Consider the following 8,053-nt stretch of genomic DNA (forward strand, 5'->3'; position numbering starts at 1 on the left):
TTAATAAGGTTTGAAACCGAAAGCTTAGTCTGCATTCTAGCCATCCGGTCACTGGATGCCTATTCCAAATAATAGGAAGTTTCGGGACAGCGTGATAACTTTTGACTGTTGCTGTCTCCGTCATGTCCAAACTTATTCTGCATATTTCTGTTAGGAAATCCCCAATTAAAATCTGTTGGGAACGCTTTCTGGTACATGTACAAAGTATTTGTAATGATAACATCTCTGATAATGAATTTATGTTGACATTAAAGCATAAACTTGCCTCGCTGACATTTTATGAATGTATATTTTGTGTTTTATTTTTGTAATTTATTGTCATATCGGCAGTCTGTTGTTACTGAAACCGGTGTCAGGGTAGATATCTCCTAGCACCTGTCACATCATATTTTCGAAGATTTAAGTCTCTTTTTTTAAAATTAAAAAGAAGTCCGAGTTGACGTGAATTTGGCAGACACTGAGGGCATGCATCAGTCTGGTTAACAAAAAAAACACAAAAAAACAACAGTTTCAGTTAACCTGGTTTGGACTTCTAAGTAAGTTGGAAGCGGGATGGCTACAAGATGGTGATAAATCTTGTAAAACAAGACCAGTATGGAGTCTAGATGTCTCTTCTCAAGTGTGCTCCAGCCTAAGGTGTTCTGTAGGTCCGTTACACTCCTGTATCAAGAATAATCGTTTTTAACCTGTCTGACTGTGCGTCGCTGGACATTTCCAACTTATGTATGTTAACCTGTGTGTGTGGGGGAGGGGTGGGGGGGCGGGGAACCATACAGATGATGCGTATTCTAATTGTGGTCTGACCAGTGTTTTGTATGAAAGTGCTTTGACATTTTCGTGTTTTGTTTTGATATTGCGTTTAAGGACACCTAGTGTTCTGTTTGCATTTGTTGTTATTCTGTTGATATGTGTGTTCCAGTTGAGGTTGTGGCTGATGTCGACACCAAGGTACTGGGGATAGTGTTTGACCATGTAGCTTATAGGGAAACTGGATGGGCGTTCTGCTATGAGTGATATGAAGGACCTGGCACTTGCTGGGGTTGAATTCCATGTCCCACATTTTTTCCCAAGTTTCTTAAAGTTAGGAGATCATTTTGTAACCTTAAGCAATCTGTGAGGGAGGAAACCGCAAGGTACATGGCTGTGTCATCTGCAAATAGCCGTACCTGGGAGTTGACTGTATTAGGGAGATCGTTAAATTGTACAGTAGGAAGAGCAGGGGGACCCCTGATGTGACAGGGATTTGATCAGACATATGACCATTGACCACGACAGACTGGGATCTGTCTATTAGAAAGGACCTGATCCAAGACACAATTTGTTTGGGGACACCATATTCTTGGAGTTTGAATAATAATTTAAGATTGTTGACCTTATCGAAGGCTTTACTGAAGTCTAGTAGGATATTGTACTTTGATTTAGATAATAAATTGCTAACCTTCATATCAATTTTTGTGTTAAAAATGCCGTCATAAAGTTAAGTTCATTGTTTAAAAGCATTTCATTTGTCTTGTTGTTGTTGTCTTGAGAAATATTTGACAAATAGAAGTTTCGAAGATAATGTAAAGAGAGTTCAAAACAGAGCTGAACATACCAACGACTCCCCTAGGACTTAGGTAGAGAAGACATTATAAACCCACTAGCGAATGATCTGTCTTCAGTGACTTAGAGACTTGCTGTTCCTCGTCTTGACCGCGGGAAGCAAGAGGATGAAGGTATTCGGAAGAGCCTCACACTTGCAGACATCTCAACTCTCCCGATCCAATCGGGTTTCTCCCGATTCTGGTTGTAAAACCCGATCAGCCTGATCAGAAGTCTCAATCTCCCGATAAAAAAAAAAACACAACAAAACAACATAAACATCTGTGTCACTACTGACGAGTCTGTAAACAACAGCTTTCGGATATTTTCGCACCTTATTCTACCCTTGCTGATTATTGTTTATTACACAATTTAACAAAGCCAGGTGTTGATTAATGTGTCACAATTGAAATTAAAATCCAGACATAAGATATCTAATTAAATTCAATCAATTTAGATTAGAAATTATACTAGCTTTACCTTTTTCTGTAACTTTTTGAAATCGAAAGTAGATGGTCGCCGAGTCAACCTGCTAGGTTTAAAAAAACATTTCTCTTAAAATCATTTTGATAAGAGGAAATGGCATGGTAAATTAATATCACTTACTATCAAATGCTGTTAAACTGTCTTTGCATCATCACAACTTGTCAAACACATCCTTTTAACTGGAGATTTAGGCAAATGTCTATGAAAGTGTAACAATATCCGGACATTCAATTTTGGATAACAGGATTTTGATCAATAAAAGTATTTGAGCTAGGGGTTTTAAATACTGGTTGACATAGTGCTTAAGTGCCATAACTATTTAATTTTGCACAGAAGGCTTCGTGTATTATTGTTCCAAAACAGTAAAAATGCATGAATAATAAGATTTAGACAAGTGAATTTTTAGCTCGACTATTCATAGAATAGTAGAGCTATTGGACTCTCCCATGTGTCGGCGTCCGCGTCTCGATTTGGTTAAGGTTTTGTATGTAAGCTGGTATCTCAACATCCACTTGTGGGAATGCATTGAAACTTCTCACACTTATTCACTGTGATAAACTGACCTACATTGCACAGGTTCCGTAACTCTGTTTTGCTTTTTTACAAAATTATGCCCCTTTTTCGACTTAGAAATTTTTGGTTAAGGTTTTGTATGTAAGCTGGTATCTCAGTAACCACTTGTGGGAATGGATTGAAACTTCACACACTTATTTACTGTGATAAACTGACTTACATTGCACAAGTTCCATAACTATATTTTGCTTTTTTACAAAATTATGCCCCTTTTTCGACTTAGAATTTTTTGGTTAAGGTTTTGTATGTAAGCTGGTATCTCAGTACTCACTAATTGGAATGGATTGAAACTTCACACACTTGTTCACTATCATGATCTGACATGCACAAAGCAGGTCCCATAACTTTATTTTGCTTTTTTACAAAATTATGCCCCTTTTTCAACATAGAAATTTTTGGTTAAGTTTTTGTATGTAAGCTGGTATCTCAGTACCCACTAATTAGAATGGATTGAAACTTCACACACTTGTCCACTGTCATGAGCTGATAAGCACTATGCAGGTTCCATAACCCTATTTTGCTTTTTTTAAATTATGCCCCTTTTTCGACTTTCGTATTCATTCAAACGACAAGGCTGTTGAATAGTCGAGCATTGCTGTCCTCCGACAGCTCTTGTTTTAAGACTAGTGATTTTATTAGGGCAAATAAGTTTATATTATCATTAGATTTGTTAAAAGCTTCGTTATCATGGACATAATTACCACGGTATAAAATCTCCCACTTGAACACCTCAATCTCCCGCTTTGGAAAGCAAAAACTCCCACTTGGCATTCAGAAAAAGTTGGGATGTCTGCACTTGCTATGATCAGTGAAGACTATCCTCCGGAAACATGGATTCTTGGCTATACAGACTGATCAGCCACATGTGCCGTCAAAGATAGAGGAGCAGGAGTCTTTAGTCAATACCTATCAGGCAAGAGAAAAACACTACATGCAGCCACAGGAAAACACTGCAGCAATTACAAGGCAAAGACTGAAGCACTCATGAAGGCCGTCTCAATGGTTGAAGACTTGGCAGAAGAAAGCTCCCCAGTCGTCTTTCTCACAGATGCACTGTCTGTCATGGAAGCTCTGATCAACAATAAAGCTCCGCAGCTAGCCAGGAGAATGCAGAGCCTGAGTATACCTGCAAAGTAGCACTTCAGTGGATTCCATCCCATTGTGGACTTGCAGGCAATGAAGAGGCAGACAAACTGGCTAAGTTGGGAGCTCAGTCAGGACAACCAACAAAACCTGTGAGTTAAAAGGAGAAAGTCACCATCATCAAGGCACTAACGAGACCAAGGATAGAGGAAGATGCTTTTCATCTCCTTGATCGGTGTGAACAAGTGATGCTGGTCAGGCTTCACTTAGGGCACAACAAGCTCACGTCAATGCTCACATGTACAAGAAATACAGACTGGCACCATCGCCAACTTGTCCATGTGGTGAGGAAGATCAGACTGCGGAGCATATACTTCAGAGATGTAAAAGGCATGACCAGGAGCGAGCTGCGACTTGGCCGATAGATACCTCAATGTACCAGAAACTGTATGGAGGCATTGAGGATCTGCGGCAAACCACAGATTTTATCGAGGCTATTGGTCTGACAGTGTAGTTGCGAACGAGAAGAAGATGTAAAGATAAAGTGTTGCGTCAGAATATTTGGTAAAGAGAAAGTTACTGGTATGATAAATTATAAAAAATCCCTCGGCATGTTTATGGCATGCCCTAAACATGATCACAAAAAAAAGAATCTGTTTTTAAAATGTCATCAAATATTTCTACACCACTATTGTATTTGTCACACCTCAGTTTTACCTGTTGTTGAGAAACAGAAATTAAAAATATATTGAATTTTTGGTCTGAATTAAGCTTAGCATTTGTGTACAGGTAAATATTGCTGTGTTTTGCAAACAAAATATGATAAATTAGATAATAATAATAATAATAATAATAATAATAAAGATTATTTAAAGAGGCAACACAGTCAGGTAACCCTGTGAGCCTCATCATATATACAATATTTACAACAGTGTAGACTTTCAAATTAACATAGCAATGAAATACATTATTACAGTTATGACAAAAAGTTATATAATGCAATAAATAATTTGAAATATATGTACACAGGCACTCATACACATACACTCACACATGCGCACATACGTACAAAATGCACAATTATAACAGTAGAAAATGACGCAGATATTTCTATAATTACTAAATGTGGAATTTGCCCTTGAAAACCATTTTTAGACCCATGACCCTTTCCAGTATGCCAGGTATTTTCGTTTAAAACAACTTAAGTTTTCTGCAGTACGGACTTCAACAGGCAACTCGTTCCATAGACTAGGACCTGAATAATCGAGACATTTCTGAAATATTTCTATGTTTGGCTTTGGCAAGTACAGATTTTGTTTTGAATCTAATGACCTTAAGTTAACTTTTTTGACTTCGTGCAAGTATGTGAATTTTGTTCTGAAGTAGTCTGGGCATATGTCATTAAGTGATCTGTACACAATGATTGCTTTTTTATATTTAACCCTGTCAGGAAATTTCATCCAATTTAGTGTAGTAAATAGTTCCTCTGATGGAGTGTCAACATTAGTATCAAGAATTGTTACCTGCTGCACTGGACAGGTGCGATGGCTAGACCCTTGAAATTTAGAAGTGTCTAGCCTAGGGGTATGGCTCTGTAATATTTAGAATCTGACTCTAGGTGTATGGGGATCTGTACATCTAGAATAGACTGTAGAGGATTGTTAAGGAGCACAAATTTCCTTGTTTCAAGTAATATGGATTAATTAAATCTGCAGTTTCACAGTGCAAATGAAAATTGAGCCACTAGTTTTAAAACAATTACATAAAACTTTATATCTGTAGCAGGGATTTGCAATGTATTATACAACAGCCAAACTTACCTATTTTTCATCACAGTAGATAATCCACAACTGATCGGCAATTATTTGCCAGTAATATTAGATAATCTTTTCCCCTAATTATCGAATCTATGTGTATATTAAAGGAAATAAAGTATCTGTGTATGCTAGTGTCAGTGATGTTACAAATTAAATATAATTCAACAAAATGACAGAATGCCGTAAAAATTGATATCATAAAGTTTGTTTTTATCAGTTTATTTGGGCTTTGGTTTTTCTGCTGAATTTCAAACATATTTCATATGTAAAAGGTTTGACACGCTTATTATTCTTTTATCAACAGTTTGTTGGACCAAAAAGTCACCATTTCCTCTCCAGCAAAGCTGTCTTCAAAAATTCAGAAGTCTTTATCCCTCTTTCAAATTGCCAAACTGGTGAAACTGTTAGCTAACATGAAACCAGACAAAGCAGCATGAGCAGACCATTTTCAACCAGCTGTATGTGGGGCTGCCAGGCTTTTGTTTGATCACTCTTCAAAACAAGTCATCAGTAACTCAGCAAATTACTAGCTTATATCTTTAATATGTATTATACAAAACCTTAGGGCACATAGTTGCTTTCATTATGCTTCTTCTCACCTTACTTATTGGAACATTCTTTAACCCTTAGCCTGCTAAATTTCAAAAATGGACTGGTCCATTTATTATTCAAAGGGGTGTTCAATGAAAAACTGTCTGAACAGCAAACAGTGCAGATCATGATCAGCTTGCAGGGATATGCAGGCTGATCTTGGTCTGCACTGGTCGCAAAAGCAGAATCACTTGCTGACAGCAGGCTAAAGGTTAATACCTTCAATGTGGCTTTCATGACAGAAAATCTTGTGAGACCCAATTAATTGATATAGCAAATGAACTTGATCAACAACATTTCCAACCATATTAAACTATCGTGATTTAATTCTGCTTGACTTCAGTAAAGCTTTTGACTAGGTTTATCACAACAGACTTCTTTTTAGCTCACCTGTCACAAAGTGACAAGGTGAGCTTTTGTGATTGCGCGGTGTCCGTCGTCCGTGCGTGCGTGCGTCCGTGCGTCCGTCCATAAACTTTTGCTTGTGACCACTCTAGAGGTCACATTTTTCATGGGATCTTTATGAAAGTTGGTCAGAATGTTCATCTTGATGATATCTAGGTCAAGTTCGAAACTGGGTTACGTGCCATCAAAAACTAGGTCAGTAGGTCTCAAAATAGAAAAACCTTGTGACCTCTCTAGAGGCCATATATTTCATGAGATCTTCATGAAAATTGGTCAGAATGTTCACCTTGATGATATCTAGGTCAAGTTTGAAACTGGGTCACGTGCCTTCAAAAACTAGGTCAGTAGGTCAAATAATAGAAAAACCTTGTGACCTCTCTAAAGGCCATATTTTTCATGGGATCTGTATGAAAGTTGGTACGAATGTTCATCTTGATGATATCTAGGTCAAGTTCGAAACTGGGTTACGTGCCGTCAAAAACTAGGTCAGTAGGTCTCAAAATAGAAAAATCTTGTGACCTCTCTAGAGGCCATATATTTCACAAGATCTTCATGAAAATTGGTCAGAACATTCACCTTGATGATATCTAGGTCAAGTTCGAAAGTGGGTCACGTGCCATCAAAAACTAGGTCAGTAGGTCAAATAATAGAAAAACCTTGTGACCTCTCTAAAGGCCATATTTTTCATGGGATCTGTATGAAAGTTGGTCTGAATGTTTATCTTGATAATATCTAGGTCAAGTTTGAAACTGGGTCACGTGCGGTCAAAAATTAGGTCAGTAGGTTTAAAAATAGAAAAACCTTGTGACCTCTCTAGAGGCCATATATTTCATGAGATCTTCATGAAAATTGGTCAGAATGTTCATCTTCATGATATCTAGGTCAGGTTTGAAACTGGGTCAAGTGCCATCAAAAACTAGGTCAGTAGGTTTAAAAATAGAAAAACCTTGTGACCTCTCTAGAGGCCATATATTTCACAAGATCTTCATGAAAATTGGTCAGAATGTTCACCTTGATGATATCTAGGTCAAGTTCGAAAGTGGGTCACGTGCCATCAAAAAGTAGGTCAGTAGGTCAAATAATAGAAAAACCTTGTGACCTCTCTAAAGGCCATATTTTTCATGGGATCTGTATGAAAGTTGGTCTGAATGTTCATCTTGATGATATCTAGGTCAAATTCGAAAGTGGGTCACGTGTGATCAAAAACTAGGTCAGTAGGTCTAAAAATAGAAAAACCTTGTGACCTCTCTAGAGGCCATATATTTCATGAGATCTTCATGAAAATTGGTCAGAATGTTAACCTTGATGATATCTAGGTCATGTTCGAAACTGGGTCACGTGCAGTCAAAAACTAGGTCAGTAGGTCTGAAAATAGAAAAACCTTGTGACCTCTCTAGAGGCCATATATTTCATGAGATCTTCATGAAAATTGGTCAGAATGTTCACCTTGATGATATCTAGGTCAGGTTCGAAAGTGGGTCACGTGCCATCAAAAACTAGGTCAGTAGGTCAAATAA

This window comes from Mercenaria mercenaria, chromosome 12 (assembly GCF_021730395.1).
Source record: "Mercenaria mercenaria strain notata chromosome 12, MADL_Memer_1, whole genome shotgun sequence".
Taxonomy (NCBI): Eukaryota; Metazoa; Mollusca; class Bivalvia; order Venerida; family Veneridae; genus Mercenaria; species Mercenaria mercenaria.